This window comes from Dermacentor andersoni, chromosome 9 (genome assembly GCF_023375885.2).
Source record: "Dermacentor andersoni chromosome 9, qqDerAnde1_hic_scaffold, whole genome shotgun sequence".
Taxonomy (NCBI): domain Eukaryota; kingdom Metazoa; phylum Arthropoda; class Arachnida; order Ixodida; family Ixodidae; genus Dermacentor; species Dermacentor andersoni.
Window position 1 is genome coordinate 77,783,289 of NC_092822.1, and position 21,581 is coordinate 77,804,869.

Sequence of the window (21,581 nt, forward strand, 5' to 3'; positions counted from 1 at the left end):
ACCCGGGGCCCATAGGTCTTCTGTCACCCCCCCCCCCCCGGGTGTAGCCGGCGGAAAGAGGGGTGTCTTCAGACGTATATGACACCTCCCCCCCTTCACAGGCCCCTTGCACCCGGGGCCCACGGCCCCCCGGCCCCCCTTTTGCTACGCCACTGCCGACGACACCGGCTTTTCTGCGACACGAGCTCCTTAACGCTGTCGCGTTAAAATAAAGGCTAGTATGCTTCGCATCCTGGGCTTAACCTTAGCTAAGCCACAGTCATTTTTCTCTCTCTCTCGGATCGCTTTGAAGATGACGATCGTGCGGGCACGCACTTTGGCCATGTCGCAGATTGCTTTCAAGACACACGAGCGCTGGCAACACGTCCCTGCGGCGTTCGCCAAAGGCGTCTATGACGGCGTCCGCGATTCGCGAGGCCAACGCAGTAGTAGACGCCGCGTTTGTCTGCACTATGTGTGCAACGGCGGGCGAGGAGGACATCAAGACACCCTGGCAGCCCCCAGAAATGAACACCCCTCCTCCTTCCCCTGACCACCCTTGCCCAATGCCTTGCCTCGCGCGCCCCAAGAGAGGGCCCGCATCCCAGCCGCGTTATTCGCTCGCGCACGCTAGATTAAGTGATTTTAAAGAGAAAGGAAGAGATAAGAGCAGTGCCGTAACTGTCTCTAAGAGGAGGACACCTCAACAGCACTGCACAGGGAATGGGTTGCAGGGTGGTAAAGATGGAGAGGAAAGGAGAAGGCGGGAGGGGCCAACCCTCGTGTGCTCGGGTACGTGGTGTCGCAAAACAGCAAACGCCTGCTGACGCAGACGCCCCTAGAATAAAGCGCGTTCACCGGCTCACCATAGAGAAAGAAATTCAACAAGAGGGGACACTCTTCAAAAACTGGCAACAGGAAACACGTCACGCCTAGTTTCAACAACATCCGTTAGTTGACGCGAGCATCAGAAAAAAAGAATGCGAAATAATCTTCCAGACAACGTTTTATTTTTTTTATACCTTCCCACTAAAAGTGAAAAAGTTTTGCGTGTAAATGAACTTATACTTTGCAACTTTTTGTTGCGTTGCCTAGCAACAAGCTAGCGGCACGCCAGACGCGCGCATACGTCATGCGCCAGACAAGCCGCAGGAGTGAGCGAGGCCGGTCGTACGTGCGAAGCTCGCGTGCTCGGCGACCCGTCTGTTTTGGATATAGCCCATTTTTTGGGGGGCTCCCGGCCTTCTCTATGCTTCTCTTGCGTATCGTCTGCATTTCGACACTGGACTACGGCAAGGTGAGAAATTGTGTTTGACAGTGTGCGGCGTATTTTAAGCACATTTAGGCTTAGTTCGAGTGGCGCAGTTAGCGAAAAACAGCTCCACCGTCCTGACGCAGTTAATTTGAGTTAATGCCTCGTCCCGGGAGATGTTTGCGACGCTTTCTATGAGCCCCAACATTACTGTAACTTATTTCGGTAGTTTTTGGGCACGCTTCCCGCGCCCGGCTTATTGACGCAGTAAGCGAAAACCGGCTCGGCCGTGTGACGCAGTTGCGCGTGTACAGTCGCGATCAATTTGAAGGTGATCGTGCGAGCATCGACCGGCGGGCCTTCCAAGCAGCATAGCGGCCGATTTCGGAACTGCGAAGATAAAAATTGCGCTGCCTTCTTCCCCTATTATGCCCTTCCAGCCGGCAACCATCACCCCCAAGACCAACTCGCCACATTTTTGTGTTTGTTTCCCATTCATGGCAATGATCTGTGTGCGTCGCTTCCTAATGCATTGTTTGGCTAACAATGACGCCTCTGTGCAAAAGCTCATAACGCAATCAAAATAAATTCGCAGGTTATGCCGCGAACGGTAACGGGAGTGACAGCTTTTCAGGGAACACCAAAGGAGAGAGAGGGGAGATATCTGATGTTTCCCTCTCGACCGACAGTGATGACGTAACGTGGCGCTGCTCCTAGTTTTGGTCGTCGCTCGAGCGATCACCTTCAAATTGATCGCGACTGTACATGCGTGTACTACGTCGTAGCGCCTAAGACAGACAAGTTTTCGCGCATTCTGTGGCCCCCAACATTATTGTAACTAGCCTCGTTATATTTGGGGTAGTTTAGAAGCACGGTTGCCGCGCCCGGCTTATTGACGCAGTTAGCGAAAAGCAGCTCGGCTGTGTGCCGCAGTTAGTTTCGCGTGTACTGAATCTTACTGGTAGAAGTTCGTGACGCATTCTCTGACCCGAAAAAGTATTGTAATTTATTTGGTAACTTTTCGGGATATCTTGAGGCTTCCTCGCCGCGCCTGGGGTTGTGAAACTGTTAGCAAAAAAGCAAGCCGGCCGTAATGAGTTAGTTTTGCATGTACTGAATTTTAGTGGGACAAGTTTGTGACGCATTTGATAGCCCTGCAACAAGATATACCTTATTTCGGTACTCACGCTTCTCGAAAACGCTACGAGCGATTGCCGAGCGATAACACGGGAGTGTTGCATGCGCCGGCAGGACGCGTAGAAGATAACACGGAGGAGCTCAAGAACATAACACGTGTTCTGAGCGACTGAAAACAGGCTTTGTACCTACGAGTCTGACTTGAGTGCGATTAGAAGGCATTCTGCGAGCGTGTAACATGGTCTGGCTGAGCCTGTGTTGCAGCCACCTTTGTGTACTTGGCTTACCATCGTGTCGACTAAGGCCAAGTTGTTTTGGAAACGCGCACTCACCCGTGTATTTGTGCACTTAAAGTGCAGGAAATAATGCCCGGGAAAGGAGGGGTGCTTGAAAATCGGATGTTCAGATTTTATGGCATTGTCTTTGCTGCGAAATGTACGTAAAAGTGAATTTATCTGTAATGCCGCTCATTCACAACTTACGCACGTTTCGCCTCTACACGCAATACTCCTGTTAGGTCAATGTACCGAAATGATACATGCTTGTAATTTACTTTCTTTCAGCTGATGGCATCCGGTGGAGCATCGTACGGCAACGACTGCTGCTTACCTGGTGCCACAACTTTGGATGAGTGCAGAAGAAGCCCGGAACGAGCATTCATATAGAGCAAAATAAACATTTCATCATTTCAGAAGACGTCTTTCGTTTTCTTTATGAAATTGCACCTGACAGATTCGGCGCATTCTTGTAAAGGTCAATCGCAATCGTTTCTACTTGTTAATGAAACGACTCCACGCCAAGGCCACGCGAGGTTCAGCAGAAGCGAAAAAAATAAAAAAAATTATGCCGCGCCGAGCAGCGGAGCCAGCGCAGCGGGTACCAGGTGGTGTTCAAAACGCGCGCGCCCAAAACCGAAACCGGGAGAAGTCAACAACATCCGCTTGGGGTGCTACAGTCAATTCGGCCGCTGGGCTCTATGGGAGTGTCCGCTCTTGTTGAAATTTCTTTCTCTATGGGCTCACGCTCAGATGCTTTCGCTCATACGGAACCTCACGGCGCTAGCGAGTACTGCTTGCATCGCGCTCTGCGTTTCGATGTGTTTTTGGTAGACTAGTGCTTCCACCCACGGTACCGAGATACCAGTCGACTAGTGAGGATACAAGGAACACGGGTGTGCTGCCCACGTGACCCTCGGTGAAGCTCGTGAAGCCCAGCGATCCTACAAACCCGGACTACAGGGCAGCGTCGATAACCCCGACGCCAGCTCAGCGCAGCAGCCGGTGCTGCTCCGACGCGTGAGGAACGCGAACGGCAGCAACCGTTCTGCCTGGGCATGGCTACGGGAACGCTTAGCGAACTTCAGATGACGACGACAATGCAAGGTGAGACAACACCAGCAGAGAACATGGATGTAACAAATGTACACAGAACAGAAGACGAAATAACAGGCTCCGCTCGCCACAACGCCGCGGAACGCCAGCGGACGGACGACGACTGGCAGACAGTCCTGACACTACAGCAGAGAGAGAGAGAGTAAACGTTTATTGCAATAGAGGTTGTTTGGTTATGGTGGGTGGAGCCCCTCCTCCAGGGCCCCACTGGTTACAGCGGCTCGCCGGGCCTGGTCAAGGGTCGCCAGTTGGCTTCCCAATTCCACTTCCGCGAGTCGCGCCTCCCACGACCAGTTATGTAGAGTGTTGTCTAGCAGCGGCGAGGTGGCAGCCGCCGGACGTAACGCGCACTGGAATGTTATGTGTTCCAATGTCGGTGTTCCTTCGCACCACGGGCATGTGTTGCTCTATTTGTCTGGGTACATTTTGTGTAGCCTGTATAAATGTGGGAAAGTGTTTGTTTGCAGGCGACGCCAGTCCCGTGCTTGCCTCCTGTCTAGGTCTGGGTGAGGAAGGGCTTTGGTTCGCCTACTTCGTCGTTGTAATTCGAGGATTTCTCTTGGCGCACTGGGTGTCGAGGTGTTCTCTCGGGCGGTGTGGCCCGCGGCTCGGCCTGTCATGCCTCGAGCCAAGCGGTCCGCCCGATCGTTCCCCGCTATCCCTGTGTGCGCCGGGCACCAGGTCACGCAATGATCCAGGGTGAGTTCCGTTCCTAGGATGCGGAAGACACAGCCCGGTAAAGCCCCCCCAAGGAAGAGGCGGCAGGCGTCCTGCGAGTCTGTCAGCACGTAGGCCGATTGGCCCTTAGCTTCCGCGGCGCGTATGGCTACGGCTATGGCCACAGCTTCGGCTGTTGCAACCGATGTCGTGTGTATGGATGCTGCTACGGTTGTTCGTCCTTGGCTAGTCACGACTGCTGCAAATGTATTGAGGGTGGCTGCATTCTTGTGATATGAACTCACGTCTGTAAAGTAAGTATCCGGATCGCTTCGCCGCCTTAGTAAGGTGGCTGCCCGTGCGCGTCTCCGTGCCGCATGATGAACTGGGTGCATGTGACGGGGGATTGGCGTCACGTGGATTCGCTCTCGGATTTCAGATGGCAGTAGTATTGTTTCGTCGCCGCAATATTGTGGTGTCAGCGGATAGTGAAGTCTGTAAAACCGAGCGTCCCTGAGGTGTCGTGTTTAGCCGTTCAGGCTCCGCCATTAGGGTGGCCGCTGCATATTCCTCGAAAGTGTTCATCATTCCTAATTCGTTCAGTCGGATCGTACTTGTGCTTTGAGGAAGGCCGAGTGCTGCTTTACAGGCGATTCTTATGAGCTTATCCGCTTGTTCGATGTCGTTACGCCGCGTGGTTTGGAAAGGCAGAGCGTACGTTAGACGACTAATGACGAAGGCGTTTACTAGTTGCATGGTGTCTGCTTCGGCCATGCCTTCTCGGCTGCGTGCAACTCTGCTAACAAGCCCAGTTACGCTCCGAACAGTGCGTCGGAGATTGGAAAGCGCTATGCTAACGCTGCCCGTTTCTTGAATGTACATTCCCAGTACGCGCAGGTGGGATGCCCTCTTGATGGGCTCTCCCTCCAAGGTGAGTTGCAGATCCGGAGCCCTGGTCGCTAGGGTATGTCTAGGTCTAATATGAATATACTCCGATTTCTCTGGAGCGCACCTCATGCCTGCTCGCCTCATATAGCTTTCAATGGTGTTTATGGCCTGTTGAAGCATGTCCTGTCGGTTTCCGTAGGACCCTTTGCAGGCCCAGAGTGTAATGTCGTCTGCATATATGGCGCAGCCAAGGTCCCGGTTCTTCTGTAAGTCCAGGATCATTCTACGTAAGCCGATGTTAAAAAGAAGTGGTGACAATATGGATCCTTGAGGAGTGCCCTTATCTGGTAGGCGATACAGGGCAGAACGTGCTGAACCCAGTCCTATTTTCGCGGAGCGGCTGCTCAGGAAGTCTTGAACGTAATGAAATACTCTTTCACCACACCCGACATCTCGTAGTCCGTCTAGTATTGTAGTGTGTGAGATGTTATCAAATGCCTTATGGACGTCGAGTGCTAGCAGGATTCTGTCCATACTGCCCGGAGGAGGATCGAGCACCTCATCTCTTAATAGAAGAAAGACGTCCTGTGCGCAGATTCTCCTGCGGAAACCGAACATGGATTCAGGGAAGACTGAGTTTCCTTCGATGTGGGCTTCGAGTCGGGTTAGAATTACTCGTTCAAAGAGCTTGCCCATGCAAGACGTGAGCGATATGGGCCTGAGATGGTTCAGCTCGCGCGGCTTGCCCGGTTTTGGTATAAGCACGATGTCTGCCTCCTTCCATTCTCGCGGTAGTCTTCCGTCCGGTCGCCAGACCTGTTCATTGAAGAAGTCGGCTAAGTGCTGTAGGGCTACATCACTAAGGTTGCGCAGCATTGCGTTGGTGATTTGGTCGGGTCCAGGAGCCCTGTTCTTGAAGGTTTGTGCCGCTGCGTAGAGCTCTGAGAAGGTGATGGGGGCGTCCAAGCTCGAGTTATCCTGTCCTTGGTATTCTCTCATAACGTGTGAAGATGTCTGGGCAGCGCCGGTGTAGGTGCGTTTTAGGTGCTCGAGTAGTTCTTGTTCTCAGCCCTTGTATTCTCCTAAGAGCCGTCGCATGACGTTAGACGTCTCGGTGCGCGTGGTAGTTGGGTCTAACATGCACCGAAGAATGGCCCAGGTCTTCTTGGTGCTGAGGGTGCCTCTGAGAGAGGCGCAGAAGCTGCGCCAATTTTGATTATTCAGCTCCTTTGCATAGGTGTTAGCTTCGTTTGCCAGCAGGGCTATTCGGCGCCTAAGTTTGCGATTACGCCGCTGCCGCTTCCAGCGTTTGGTGAGGCTCCTCCTCCAGGCAGTATGGACAGAATCCTGCTAGCACTCGACGTCCATAAGGCATTTGATAACATCTCACACACTACAATACTAGACGGACTACGAGATGTCGGGTGTGGAGAAAGAGTATTTCATTACGTTCAAGACTTCCTGAGCAGCCGCTCCGCGAAAATAGGACTAGGTTCAGCACGTTCTGCCCTGTATCGCCTACCAGATAAGGGCACTCCTCAAGGATCCATATTATCACCACTTCTTTTTATGCGAAGCATATTAAGGTAGGTTTCGGGCCTTCGCGCGACGCCCGGCGGTGGCCACCATTGACCCTGAAGTGGGGTCACGTAACATGACCCCACTGCAGGTGGGGCCTCATATCGCGCCGTCGGTCGCCTCCCGGCGGTGGCCACCATTGACCTTCAAGTGACCTTCAAGGAGGTCACGTGACATGACATCACGTGATGACGACACACCGGCTGCAGATGGGGCCTCATATCGCGCCGTTGGTCGCCTCCCGGCGGTGGCCACCATTGACCCTGAAGTGAGATCACATGATGTGACGTCACGTGATGACGTCACACCGGCTGCAGATGGGGCCTCATATCGCGCCGTCGGACGTCGCCCGGCGTTGGCCTCCACGCTTCGGTTCGCGCCGTCGCGCGCGACGTGGTGGCGGCGCCACCATCGCTGCATCACGTGATATGTGACGTCACGCGAGGGATGAAGCGGCGCGCGCCCACCGCCGCGTCAGTCTCTGTGCCCGCAACCGCGCCAGCGTCTTTGCGCCGGGACTCAGTGGGGAAACAGTTTAGACTTGGTGTTGTGTAGAAATACTCAAAGACAATGCAGAATAAGTGACGTGCAAACCAAGAGTCATGCATTTACGGACCATAAGAGTGTGTTTGTCGGGCTGCAAAGAATAAAGTACGACGATTAACCTAAAACCACGTCTTCGTTACTTAGCCCCATCCACACTGAGGCAGCTGCTTAACACGCTTCGCATCCACTGCGCTTAACCTTGATAAGCCTCCAATTTTTTATTCTTTCTTTTCTTTCTTCATAATAGCCATTCAATAGAAACGTACTATTCTTTCTGTGATTGCCTGCGTAACAGACGACGTAGCACCATACTTTATCTGCAAGTGTAAATTGCCAAATTGCCCCGAATGCTTGCAGCGCAAATTGCTGACCTATTTCCATTCCTTTAAAAAATTACCGCGTGACTTTCTGGCAGATGACAAAACCCGACAAAGACAATGCGAACGGACTCTTTTTTGTTTACGCTGGCTATAATTCTAAACCTGTGCTTACACAACTTAGCTGGAAATGAAAAAAAAAAACAAATTTCCCCCTTGTTGAAAATGAACGAACCAGTTTCAAAAGCGAAGCGTTTGTTTTAACATCGGCTTACGTAGAATGGCCCTGGACTTACAGAAGAACCAGGACCTTGGCTGCGCCCTATATGCAGACGACATTACACTCTGGGCCTGCAAAGGGTCCTACGGAAACCGACAAGACACGCTTCAACAGGCCATCAGCACCATTGAAAACTATATGAGGCGAGCAGGCATGAGGTGCGCTCCAGCGAAATCGGAGTATATTCATATTAGACCTAGACATACCCTAGCGACCAGGGCTCCGCATCTGCAGCTCACCTTAGAGGGAGAGCCCATCAAGAGGGCATTCCACCTGCGCGTACTGGGAATGTGCATTCAAGAAACGGGCAGCGTTAGCATAGCGCTCTCCAATCTCAGACGCACTGTTCGGAGCGCAACTGTGCTTATTAGCAGAGTTGCACGCAGCCGAGAAGGCATGACCGAAGCAGACACCATGCAACTAGTAAACGCCTTCGTCATTAGCCGTCTAACGTACGCTCTGCCTTTCCAGACCACGCGGCGTAACGACATCGAACACGCGGATAAGCTCATAAGAATCGCCTGTAAAGCAGCACTCGGCCTGCCTGAAAGCACAAGCACGATCCGACTGAACGAATTAGGAATGATTCGAGGAATATGCATCGGCCACTCTAATGGCGCAGCGTGAACGGCTAAACACGACACCCCAGGGACGCTCGGTTTTACAAAGACTTCACTATCCACTGACACCACAATATTGTGGCGACGAAACAATCCTACTGCCATCTGAAATCCGAGAGCGGATGCACGTGGCGCCGATCCTCCGTCACATGCACCCAGTCCATCATGCGGCACGGAGACGCGCGCGGGTGGCCACCTTACTAAGGCGGCGAAGCGATCCGGATACTTACTTTACAGACGCGAGTTCGTATCACAAGAATACAGGCACCCTCAATACATTTGCAGCAGTCGTGACTAGCCAAGGACGAACAACCGAGCAGCATCTATACACAAGAAATCGGTTGCAACGGCCAAAGCTGTGGCCATAGCCCTGGGTATACGCGCCGCGGCAGCTAAGGTCCAATCGGCCTACGTGCTGACAGACTCGCAGGACGCCTGCCGCCTCTTCCTTGGGGGGTCATTACCGGGCTGCGTCTTCCGCATCCTAGGAACGGAACTCTCCATGGATCATTGCGTGACCTGGTGCCCGGCGCACACAGGGATAGCGGTGAACGAACGGGCGGACCGCTTGGCTCGAGGCATGACAGGCCGAGCCGCGGGCCACACCGCCCGAGAGAACACCTCTACACCCGGTGCGCCAAGAGAAATCCTCGAATTACAACGGCTAAGTAGGCGAACCAAAGCCCTTCCTCACCCAGACCTAGACAGGAGGCAAGCACGGGACTGGCGCCGCCTGCAAACAAACACTTTTTCCACATTTATACAGGCTACACAAAATGTACCCAGACAAATACAGCAACACATGCCCGTGGTGCGAAGGAACACTGACATTGGAACACATCACATTCCAGTGCGCGTCACGTCCGGCGGCTGCCACCTCGCCGCTGCTAGACAACATTCTACATAACTGGTCGTGGGAGGCGCGACTCGCGGAAGTGGAATTGGGAAGCCAACTGGCGACCGTTGACCAGGCCCGGCGAGCCGCTGTGACCAGTGGGGCCCTGGAGGAGGGGCTCCACCCACCATAACCTAACAGCCTCTATTACAATAAACGTTTACTCTCTCTCTCTCTCTCTCACGGCGCTGGCGACGCCGACAGCAGAAATGCGCCTAGAGTGTCCATATAATTGCTAACGCACTAAAACCCACTTGCTCACAGAGCAGAGCAGCTACGGGAAAGGGGGTCTGATGAGCTTACAGCTGCGCCGGCGCCGGAGACTGAGTCATTAGGAAGGATTCCAGTAGCACAGCCGCGCGCTCACGTGATGTGCGCACCCAATCAGAGCCGTTTCGCTTCAGCCGGGGACGGACCAGGCAGGAAAAGGTTACGTGCGCGCTGCGCCGGATTCATTTCGGTTCAGCTCAGTCTCGCAAAACGCATGGGACGGGTACGTGTTGTGCATTCCCCCGAGGTAAAGCCAGTGTTCGATGAGGGACGGTGAGAACTCGCGCGTGATAGGCTCGCAGCCGGCACGCCGATCCTCCCGTTAGAGCCGCCCCAGCCCACACAATCCGATAGCAACGAGATATCGAGCTCAGGCACCAGAAGGACGAAGCAATCCTTCACGGTATCCTGTGGCTTACTTAACTGTGACGAAGGTCAAGTGCACGCAGGGCAAGCTTCGCTTACCCCAATTTTTGGGTAGGGGAAGGGATGGTCATTTTTTGTCCTTATCTGCTGCTCGGCCGCGACCCAACTTTGTCCTTCGACACATTCCATCCATCCATGGCCATTCCAACTGACTGTACCTGCGACAGCTTCAACCGGAATCACGCAGCTCGCCGCATTGCCTGCTCACGGCTCCCTACCTCATAGGTTTACCGAGCACTTCGTGCATCCGAGTAATGAGCTATACGAGTTGTCCTGTTTCCACCGACGTGTACAGCAACGAGACAAGAACGTCAATATTTATTACACAAAACTATGCAGCGTGATAAAGCGCTGCGCCTACCACTCAAATGCACTTAAAGAAACGCGAGTACCAGACAGATTCGTTGTCGGCCTACGCGACTCGCGTCTCTCGGATAAGTTGCGCAGAAACGGTAAAATCACCCTCAAAGAGGCGTGTGATCGAAGATTCCATGAGTGTAGATAAGGGCTTTTACTGGTCGGGTAAAATACATAATAGTAATGACACCACACTGCGCAGAGTTGAGCAACTGGCACAATGCTTACACCTACTTAGAGAACTACCAGAGGCTCACAAGTTACACAGAACACGACGTACGACAGCCGCAACCACGACGTTCATTTCTCCCCAGGACCGATACGCTGTCGACATATCGGCCTGTCCGAAAAAAATTCAAGGGGCACTTCGTTATCCCTACATAGATGAATGCGAAAGTATTGCGATCACCGCGATGTTTAGACATACCACAACGCAAGTCCGTGGGTTCGACTCCCACCCTGGGTCCAGTGTTGTTATCTCAACTAAGATTGTGGGTTCGAGTGCCTTAATTTTTTAGGTATTATTTACCGTACCCTCAGGGCTAGAGGCATTATAGAGGGGAGTGGTACAAAACAACATGTGGAACATAGAAAGTAAACATAACGCAGAGAATAATATGAATAAGACATAGTACTAGAATACAAGCGGTTTCTTTCTATACAATGTTAGCTACTCTGTCACAAAAAGAAGTTCCTGGTCATACAATGTTAGCTAAAGTTTCACGAAAAAGGTTGTCAGTAGTATTTACGATATCATCGGGAAGGTTGTTCCAATCCATACATGTGCGAGGGAAAAAGGGCTGGGAAAAATGCTTTCTGTTGCACAGATAGGTCGCAACTTTATGACAATGATCAACACGTTGTGATACATAATGGGGTCTTGTAAAGAATCGCGTGTGCAGTGCCGCATAATGATAAATCATGTGAAAGATTGCTAGCAGTGAAAATCTACGTCGAAGAGACAACAAAGGAAGTTTAAGATTATCTTTCATGGAGGAAACGCTCGCAGCTCTGTTACAATTAGGAAAGATAAATGGGACTGAGGTATTTTGGACTAGTTCTAAAAGCCGTTGGCCAGGATTCCATGCAGAAGTAGCGTATTCTAATTTAGGGCGCATCCTGGTAGGTGTTTGGGTTGGATTGTGAGGTGGCGAAGTTGCGGCTCACGTAGCCTAACATACGGTTAGCGTTGTTAATAACGTATTCGCTCTGAAGGTGCGGAAACTTAAGTAGGCGTCGCCACCCGTTTTTCCTTGCGCTTTTTCTGGCTTACCAAACGTTTTATTGTTGTAAGAGTGGTGTTTTTGGTGTTGTAGAACGGTAATTTACTGAAGCAGAAGAAATCCTTGTTCACTTTAGTGTCCCTTTAAATATCACAATTCTGGATTTCTCGGTGCAAAGCTAAGGCGTAGGTTTGTCGCTGCGTTGCCACAAATATACACAGAGTCCACGTGAGAGAGACGGTTATTACGGAAATGAAGAGGCGCTATTTGCTGCATCAAATATTTATTGATTATTTATTAATTAGTAATGAATAATTAATCATTTATTCATTAAATTATAAACAATAATTGGAAGACGCTTAAGCTTCGCCTTCAAGAGTGGAACGCGACAGCGTTATCGCACCCCGTTTGCACCACCCACTCATTCACCAATCATGCGATGAGCGCCGAACAACGCAGCGTTCGGCGCGGCAATGAAACTTGCGCTTGAGCAAGCGGAACGAACCAAGGAACTCGGTGTCTCGGAGGAAGAAACGATCTACGCGAGCCAAACGTCGTGATCGGCACGGACAGCCGGGCCGCTGTGCCATGAAGGCGGAGGCGATCATGGGGCTCCTCGCCAGCAGCACTGCACACATCGCAGGGGACGCTTTCCGACCAGACTACGGCGCAGTGATCACGTCAGAGGCGGCCCGCATCGGACGTCGCACCTAGGAATCGCGCTGTGAGCGGTAAGAGGAGCCGCGTCGGCTAAACACGAGGGTTCGCGTGACGCACGCTGGAAGATGGAAGGGTATAGAGCAAGAAAACTTATTAAATGCAACGGTATTGGGGCATCCTCGCACCGGTCCCCGCACGGCCCCAATGCGCTCAAACGAGACGAAGGGGAGAAGCGAGCGAGTGGCGCGCCACCAGCCGGGGCAGCGCCGTACATTGCGAGGAGGGGGTCTTCAGTGTTTGCCGCAAGATGGCTCTGCGTGTGCGCCAAGCGCAGAAGAAATGTAGCGGAAACCTACTTCACTACTCGTTTAACTGTGACTTCTGTAATTTATATGCTCATAATTACCGATATGCACCGCAGTATAACTTTCTACGGCACGTTTCTAAGGCAACACCGCATTCACTTTTCACCGCATTCACTTTGAACCATCGAACTCATAGCTGAGGGGTAGCGTCTTCATCTCACACTCCCTCACACTCCGGAGACCCTCGTTCGATTCCCACCCAGCTCATCTTGCAAGTTGTTTTTATTTATGAATTGCCTTCTGCCATCTGTCGCTCACGGCCGACGCCGACGACCGACACCGGCTTTTCTGCAACACGAGTTCCTTAACGCTGTCGCGTTAAAATGTCGTACCGAGTACCGGGAGAAGCAAGTCTTAGCACGTTGCCAAAGGGGCGAGTCACATCAAGATAAAAAAAAAAAAAGAAGAATCCTGGTGGCAGGCGAAGTCCCAATTAATGGTCTAGAGAATACAAGAGGGCGTTGGTGAATCCAGTTGAATTCCAGTGTATATGTGTCATATGGCGAGCAAACGATTGCAGTCACCACCTAACATCCGTCCTTTGCAGTGGTATAGGCGCCCCGCAGTTCATGGTAATAAACGCCTCCTGAATAGGATTCTTGGCAATATTTTCGTCAGCGGCCAAACTCGATTACGTATTTTTTAGAGGCAGGCGCCGTGCATTACAACTCCATGTGACAACTTACAACTTAAAGAACAGGTCACACTTTCGACTCTTGTGATTGTGGGAATACTAACAATATGGGTTCAGTGAAACGCTATTTTAAGCAGGTAGTTTCGAGTAGCGTATCTCAGCTTACATACGTAGGAAAGATACGTTACATATGTTAAACGTAAGCAACACTACCGCATGTTACGATGCGCCTCCCTTCAGAACTGATTTTACTGTACAGGAACGCCAGCGTAATAAGGCGTTAGAAGACAGGGTCGTGTCTTGGGTCACCTGACAAACATATCCGAGTCATCAAAATGCATTAGCAACCATCCTGTAGTTTCTAGGCCGATGCGTCTCGTTAGATCTACGGAGGCTGCATGCTCAACCTCTGACGCTCCTCGCTCGGCTCCAGGAGCTCAGTATTAGCCGCTTGGATGGCAGGCTGCGCTCGGAGGAAAATGTCTCGGGAACTTATCCTTAGTACTAATAAATAGTCAAGGCCACAATGACCAACTGTGCTTCTCGAAAACGACTGCTTACTATATACGAACGCTTGCGACTGTTAGCGGTCATTACTCTTGGAGTTTGTCCACTCTGGCAATCCCTTCAATTGTTGTTCTTTCTTTTGTTTGTCGTTCCCTCACTTTTCATCTTTCCTTTTCATCAATTTTCTTTTTGTGCCGTCCGGTGAAACCTGAATAATAAGCAATCAAATCTTATTTTCTCTTGAGGCATATCCATGTTCCTCTGTTTGGCAATCTGTTAGAGGAAAAATTTGGCTGTGATTTACAAAATATTGTGTTCGAAGAGCAAACGCAAGCGGCGCAAAAGTGCATGATGATGATGATCATGTATGGGGTTTTACGGCGCAAGGGCCAGGTGTGGCCAAAGAGCGCCATGCCTGTGCTAATGAGTTTGCAGTGTAATTATGATTACTATGAATTTGGTGTAACGTGGCTGTAAGGGGCCTTAAAATATACGCTCTAAAATGCGTAAAATCTGTATAATAATATTATGGCGATGACGTATGACTTGTACTATGAACATTTAGATGCATTTGAAAAGAATGACATGATAGGTAAAATATATCAGATTATAAGAAATGCTAAAGCACTACTGCGTCCTTAGAGCCCTTGAAACAAGGGCTTGGAGGCATGTGCTATGCAAAAATTATCGCAGTGGCATCCTCTGGACAGAGGAGGCGCTACAAATACATGGGACTAATAACATGTAAGACCATATCTCTGAGGAAACCTAGGACTGTGTCTGTATTAAAGAGCGGTTCTGGACCAAGGAACATAGCAGGATGAAGAGGAATGTCCTGTCGGTGTGCTAAGGAAAAATGTCCCCTCTCAGATTCGGCTTCCCGACACTCCAGGAAGACGTGGAGTACGGTCAGCCTCTCCCCGCATCTACCACAGGTTGGAGGCTCACTTCCAGTGAGTATGAAATTATGGGTGCCAAACGTGTGTCCTATTCTGAGACGACAGAATATGACATCTATTCGGCGCGATATTGTAGTAGAGGGCCAGATCCTAACTGTGATTTTATGAGGTGGAGCTTATTATCCGTTTCCGCGTCCCACATGCGTTGCCAGTGGTCTCGCAATCTCCTTCGCAAGAAAGGCCTCAGATCTGTGACAGGCACCGCAGCGGTAGGGTTAACAGCTTGCGATGCAATTGACGTGGCCATCTCGTCCGCCAGAACGTTACCCTCGATGCTCCTATGGCCAGGCACCCAGCATATAATGATATGCTGGTTAGATCTGTACGCTTTACACAAGATGGAATATAGTTCATTAAGTACTGGATTTTTGTGTGTATAGAGTGACATCAGGGCCTTCACGACACTTAGGGAGTCTGTATATATCTCTGACTTTTGAAGTTTTGATTTTCTTATATGCTTCACAGCAGACAGTAATGCGTATGCCTCGGCCATAAATATACTCGTTTCCGGATGTAGTACATCGGATTCTGAGAAGGATGGGCCGACGGCAGCATACGACACCCCGGCCTTAGACTTCGAAGCGTCTGTGTAGAACTCTGCGCAGGGGTGCTTGTGCTGGAGTTCTAGGAAATGAGTTCGTATTTTGATCTCTGGTGCGTGTTTTGTTACTTCGAAAAAGGATATGTCACATTCTATGACCTGCCACTCCCAAGGCGGTAACAACTTGGTTGGATGCATTAGGCGAAGCTCGAGGAGTGGGACATGTATCTCATCACTAAGGTCCCTCACTCGAAGCAAGAAAGGCTTTATTACAGAGGGACGATTATGGAAAAATGTAGTGCAGGTCATATCGTTAACAGCGTTAAAACATTGATGTTGATGATTGGAGTGTATATTTAGGAAATATGTAAGGCTGGTGTAAGTTCTCTGTAGTTGGAGGGACCATTCATTTGATTCCGCGTATAAGCTTTCAATCGGGATTGTTCTGAAAGCGCCAGTGGCTAAACGGATACCTAAATGGTGGACAGGATCTAGGATCTTTAGTGCGCTTGGAGCGGCATAGTTACATACGACGGCACCATAGTCCAATCGTGATCGAATTAGGCTCTTATAAACATTCATCAGACACTTCATGTCGCTACCCCATGTTGAGTGGGATAGAATTTTAAGCAAGTTCATTGTCCGTAGACATTTTTCTTTAAGATATTTAATGTGCTGCATAAAAGTAAGCTTGGAGTCAAGTATAATACCTAAAAATTTGTGTTCTTTGTTGATAGGCATTTGATGTACACACAGTTGAACACAAGGATAGGGAACCAGGCCTCTCTTTCTAGTAAAGAGAACACAAGAACTTTTGTGGGGGTTAATTTTAAACCCGTCTTCGTCTGCCCACTTAGATATCTTGTTCAATCCCTGCTGTACTTGTCTTTCGCACACTGCAAGGTTACAGGATTTAAAACCTATTTGTATGTCATCTACGTAGACGGAATAAAAAATAGCTGGTGGTAATGAAGCGCGCAGTGTGTTCATCTTAACTATAAAGAGGGTGCAGCTGAGCACACCTCCTTGGGGTACACCAGTTTCCTGTATAAATGGACGTGAAAGTACACTCCCGACTTTCACGCGGAATGTACGGTTGGACACATAGCTTTGTATTAGGGCGAGCACATTGCCACGGATGCCCATTCCCGACAAGTCTCTCAATATGCCGTAGCGCCACGTTGTGTCGTAAGCCTTCTCCATATCGAGGAATACGGATAGGAAATGTTTATGTAGAAAGGTGTCGCGAATCTTTCCCTCAATGCGCACAAGGTGATCGATTGTGGACCCCTCTTCTCTGAAGCCACACTGAAAGGGATCAAGCATTTGGTTTAATTCGAGGAAATGTATGAGTCGCCGATTAATCATTTTCTCAAATAGCTTACAAATGCAACTTGTGAGGGCTATCGGGCGGTAACTTGATGCCAACGAAGGATCTTTACCTTGCTTCAGAATGGGAATCACAATTGCTTCTCTCCATGCAAGTGGAAGATATCCAACAGCTCAAATAGTGTTGAAAAGTGCAAGTAAAGTCAGTTGTGTGTCAGTGTGTACGTTCTTAATTATGTCGTACATAATTCTATCAGGTCCTGGTGCAGAGCTCTTGCATGTGATCAAGGCAGCTCTCAGCTCGGTAATACTAAAGGGACGGTTGTAAGCCTCGTTCTCTCGACTTTTTCTTGTAAATGGCTTACGTTCTTCTGTTTGTTTGTATTTCAGAAAGGATTATTTGTTGGACTACACACGCTCTCAAAATACTCCCCAAGTGAGTCTGCCTGGTCTTGCAGTGTATCGCCCTGTGTGTTTACCAGAGGGAGTGAACAACTTTGCCGTCCTCTAATCCTATTAGCCCTGTTCCAGGCTTTCGCCTCATCTCTAAACGAGTTAATACTCGATAAAACTTGTGCCAACTTTCTCTTCTGGCCTGTCGGCGGGTTCGCCTGCCTTGGGACTTTATTTTTTTAATGTTGACAAGATTCTCAGCAGTGGGAGAAGCGCGTAGCAACGCCCACGCCTTGTTCTGATTCTTACGGGCGATCCTACATTCGCTGTTCCACCACGGTACACGTCGTTTGCATGCCAAACCACTCACTTCGGATATGCATTTTGATGCGGCATCTATTATGAATGTTGTAAGATACTCCACCGCAGCATCAATTTCTAAAGAAGACATGTCAGCCCATGAGATGCTAGTGAGAGTTCAAAATTTCTCCCAGTCGGCTGTGTCTATCTTCCACCTAGGAGCTTGTGGAGAGAGAGAGAGAGAGAGAGAGAGAGTGCGAGAGAATAAACATTTATTTCGTAAAGCAAGTAGAAAATTTCATCGATGAGTGGGGCCCTCAGTCCAGGGCTCCATTGCCATGCGCGACTTCGCGAGCCCGCTGGATCAGCCGTTGCTGTTCCTGCTGGCTTGTGCTGAGCAGCGCAGACTCCCAAGAGGAAACGGTAGGGTTGGGTAAAGGAGGAACACCTGAAGGGTTAGGGAATTCCCATATGGCTTGATACACCATCGGTTTGATCCCACAATGGGGACAATAGGAAGGGTACAGGGTGGGATGAAAGATAGGTAGCATGTAGAGACAAGGAAATGAATTGGTCTGCAGTTGCCGCCAGACAGCGGCATCTGCTCTATTAAGCGAAGGATGAGGAGGTGGATAGGTATGACGACTTTGTCGGTAGTACTCGAGCGTCTCAGTGTACTGTAGGGGCTCTGTCGGTGCGTCGTCTGGGTTGGACAGCTCTTCCGATGGTGCCCGGCGAGTCAGACCTCGGGCTACCGCATTAACGCGTTCATTACCATGTAGAGAGACGTGTCCAGGAGTCCAGACGATACGCACCCTGTGTAACGTGGGAGGCGGGACAGAGGAGATAATTCGATGTGTGTGTGCAGTCACGAGTCCTTGGGCGAAGGCCTGGCAGGCAGCCTGCGAGTCTGTCACTATGGTGATGGGGGTGTCTTGTGCGGAGAGGGTCGAGGCATGGACAATGGCCAGGGCTATTGCCCCTTCCTCTGCTGAGCAGCTGTGCGTTGTTAGAACTGTGGCACACACCCTAAGCGCGTCTGTATTGTCAGTTACAGCTGAACACATGGCCCGCCTCTCTGGGTAGCAGGCCGCGTCCGTGTACAAAACCGGTGTAATTGTGGTGCGGTCTCCAAAAATGCGTGCCAGGGCCTGAGTTCCGGCGCGTCTACGACCGGCGTGTCGCTGGGGATGCATATTGCGGGGAATTGGAGCTACTTGTATGCTAGCGCGTAGAGCAGGAGCGAGGCGATATTGTGGGACGTGTGTGGGTGTCTCAGGGACAGGGTATCCAAGGCGAGAAAGTATAGCGTAGCCCTGACGGCTGCGTGTGAGACGTTGGAGCTGACCATTGCGATGAGCCTCCAAAAGCTCGCCTATGGTGTTGTGGATACCAAGCTAAAGAAGCCGTTTTGTGGAAGCATGTGGAGGCAGCCCAAGAGCCGCTTTCACTGCCTTCCGCAAAAGGGCATCCATCTTCTGAGTTTGAGTGAGGGTGAGGTTGTGATAGGGGTGGTGATATGTGAGCCGGCTGATTATCAGAGCCTGTACTATGTGGAGGACGTCTTTCTCGCGAAGGCCTCTTCTACGATTAGTAATGCGGTTTATCATATCTGTGACTTGTGCTATCTGCTGACCCAAAAGGTGCGTAGTGTGCGAGGCTTTGCCATCCGACTGAATGTGGAGGCCCAAGATGCGGAGTCTAGCTACCTGAGGGATGGGGCTGCCGTGTAAGAACAGGGAGATATTAGGGGATTCGTCGGTTCTGCGGCGCCGCTTGTGCACGAGGAGTAATTCGGACTTTTCGGCTGCACAGGAAAGGCCTCCCGTGGCTGCATAGTTCTGCATGACACGTACAGCTTCCTGGAGAGCATCCTGGATGGCCCCGTCGGATCCCTGGGTTGCCCAGATCGTAACGTCGTCGGCATAGAGAGCGTGCCGGATGTTGGGTATCTGGTCTAGCAAGGGGGGCAGCTTAGCCATAGCCACGTTGAAGAGGGTGGGCGATAAGATCGAGCCCTGTGGTGTTCCTCTACCTGTGAGTGCGATGACGTCCGACCGGCGCTCTCCTATGCCAATAGTGGCTGTGCGGTCCGACAGGAAAGCTCTGACGTAGTTATAAGTACGTGTGCCGCATTGGGAAGAAGCCAGATTGTCGAGAATTGGATCGTGGGAGAGGTTGTCGAAAGCCCCTTTGAGGTCGAGGGCCAGAATAGCTCTGGTTTGTGCCGTAGTGGGGCCATCCACAACGTCCTCCTTAAGCTGCAGCAAAATGTCCTGCGCAGAGAGGTTAGGGCGGTAGCCGAAGAGTGTATCCGGAAAGAATTGGCTGTCTTCGAGAAAGGGTTGTAGCCGCGAAAGTACAACGCGCTCGAAGAGTTTACCTGCACATGAAGTTAAGGATATAGGTCGGAGATTGTGGAGGGACAGTGGCTTGCCTTGCTTAGGAATTAGCATGATGTCCGCATGGCGCCATTCCTGTGGAAGCGTGCCATTCCTCCAGTGGTCATTGTAGAATGCAGTTAAGTCTTTATAGGCCCCATCATCTAGGTGGCGTAGGAGTGTGTATTGAATCCCATCAGCCCCGGGTGCAGTGTTGCGCCTAATACCCTGTAAGGCCGCCCTAACCTCGGCTTCTGTAATATCGGCCTCTAGGGAGGTGGCGTCTATGTGTGGGTAGTCTCTGTAGGTGGGGCGGGTGCCTGTAGCAATGTAGCGTTGCTGTAGAGTGTGAAGTAGAGTAGTGTCATCGAGGCCTGATTTGTGGAGGATGGTGCGGACTCTGTTGCTAGTGCGTATTTTGGTTTGCGTAGGGTTTAATAATGCGTGGAGTAGCGACCAGGCCCGAGGTGTGCTTAGCGTGCCGCTGAGGCGATCGCAAAGGCTATGCCAATTGTTATTAGTGAGGGTGTTCGCGTAGTCATCTGCCTCCGTAGTAAGCGGGCAATACCCAGACGAAGTTTCCGATTATGTTTTTGCCGCCGCCACCGCCGAGTCAGGCCTCTACGGGCCTCCCAGAGATGGAGCAGATGGAGATCCACATCGGGTGTCTCTGTTGTCGCAGTGGTGTGTTGAGTTTCCCTTTTTAGATCAGTTTGGAGTTTGATCCATTCCTGAAGGGAGAGGGTGTCCTGGGGAGCTAGGGAGGACCGATTACGCCTAAATTTATCCCAATTGATTAGCTTAACAGTACGTTCAGGAGTGCGTGTTGGTTGTACCTGCAGTTAAGTAGCTGGAATGTAATGGTCGCTGCCCAAGTTCTCCACGAAATTGCGCCAAGAGTGTTGACCTACCCCTCTCACCATAGTGAGATCAGGGCACTTGTCTGTGCTCACGCTGTTGCCTAATCGTGTTGGTTGATCGGGTTCTGTCAGCAGAGTCATGCGATGTAACGCAAGAACTTGAGGAAGCCGGCGTCCTTTCGATGTTTGTTTTGTAACCCCAGGTCGGGTGCGGGGCATTGAAGTCGCCTACACCGACCATCTGTTTAGCCACCTTGCATAGGTGTGCAAAAAGATGTCCGAACTCATGCTTCCTCGCATTAGGTGCGCTGTAGATATTAAGCACAAAGAGGTTGCCATGGAAGCGAGAGCACGGCACCAATTCCAGAAGTACGTGCGGTATGGGTGAGGTTAAAGGGTGTGTTCGATAACGGTCAAATGTTTGGACACTAAAGTGACTGTGAGGTGTGGTGTGTTGCTATTTATTGCACCTGTGTGTGTTGTAGCCGCGAAGTGTAGGAGTACAATGCACTTCCTGCAACGCTATTACATCGGGGGGATGGGGCTGTGTGGCAATGAATTGCGTAAGGGATTCGCGTTTCCGGCGGTAGCCCTTGCAATTCCATTGCCACACGCTTAGGAGTTGGGGGGTAGCGCGTGTCCCCTTACGGTTTCTGGCCTTGATCATGTATTATTTGTTTGTGGTTTATACCCGGGGACTGTCCCGGTGGCGGCTCAACAGCCTGGGAGGTGCCGGGAAGTGAGTGCTCCGGGCCCAGTGAGGCGGGTTTTCGGTCCGGTGACGGTAATCGGGCAGGACGAAGGATGTGATCTTTGTGTTTCACGTGAAGGGGACA

The 21,581-nt window shown here is 50.9% G+C and overlaps 1 protein-coding gene and 1 long non-coding RNA gene across 2 annotated transcripts in view; one reads left to right on the top strand and one right to left on the bottom strand.

Moving 5' to 3' along the window:
* The window catches only part of LOC129384105 (calcium-activated chloride channel regulator 1-like), a 548,714-nt gene that overhangs the window by 76,517 nt on the left and 450,616 nt on the right, over positions 1 to 21,581 (bottom strand). The gene's annotated exons all lie outside the window — the stretch shown is intronic.
* LOC129384107 (uncharacterized) lies at positions 1,009 to 3,064 on the top strand. Its single transcript, XR_008611885.2, has 2 exons — positions 1,009 to 1,276; positions 2,932 to 3,064. It is a non-coding gene; the product is annotated as an uncharacterized lncRNA (long non-coding RNA).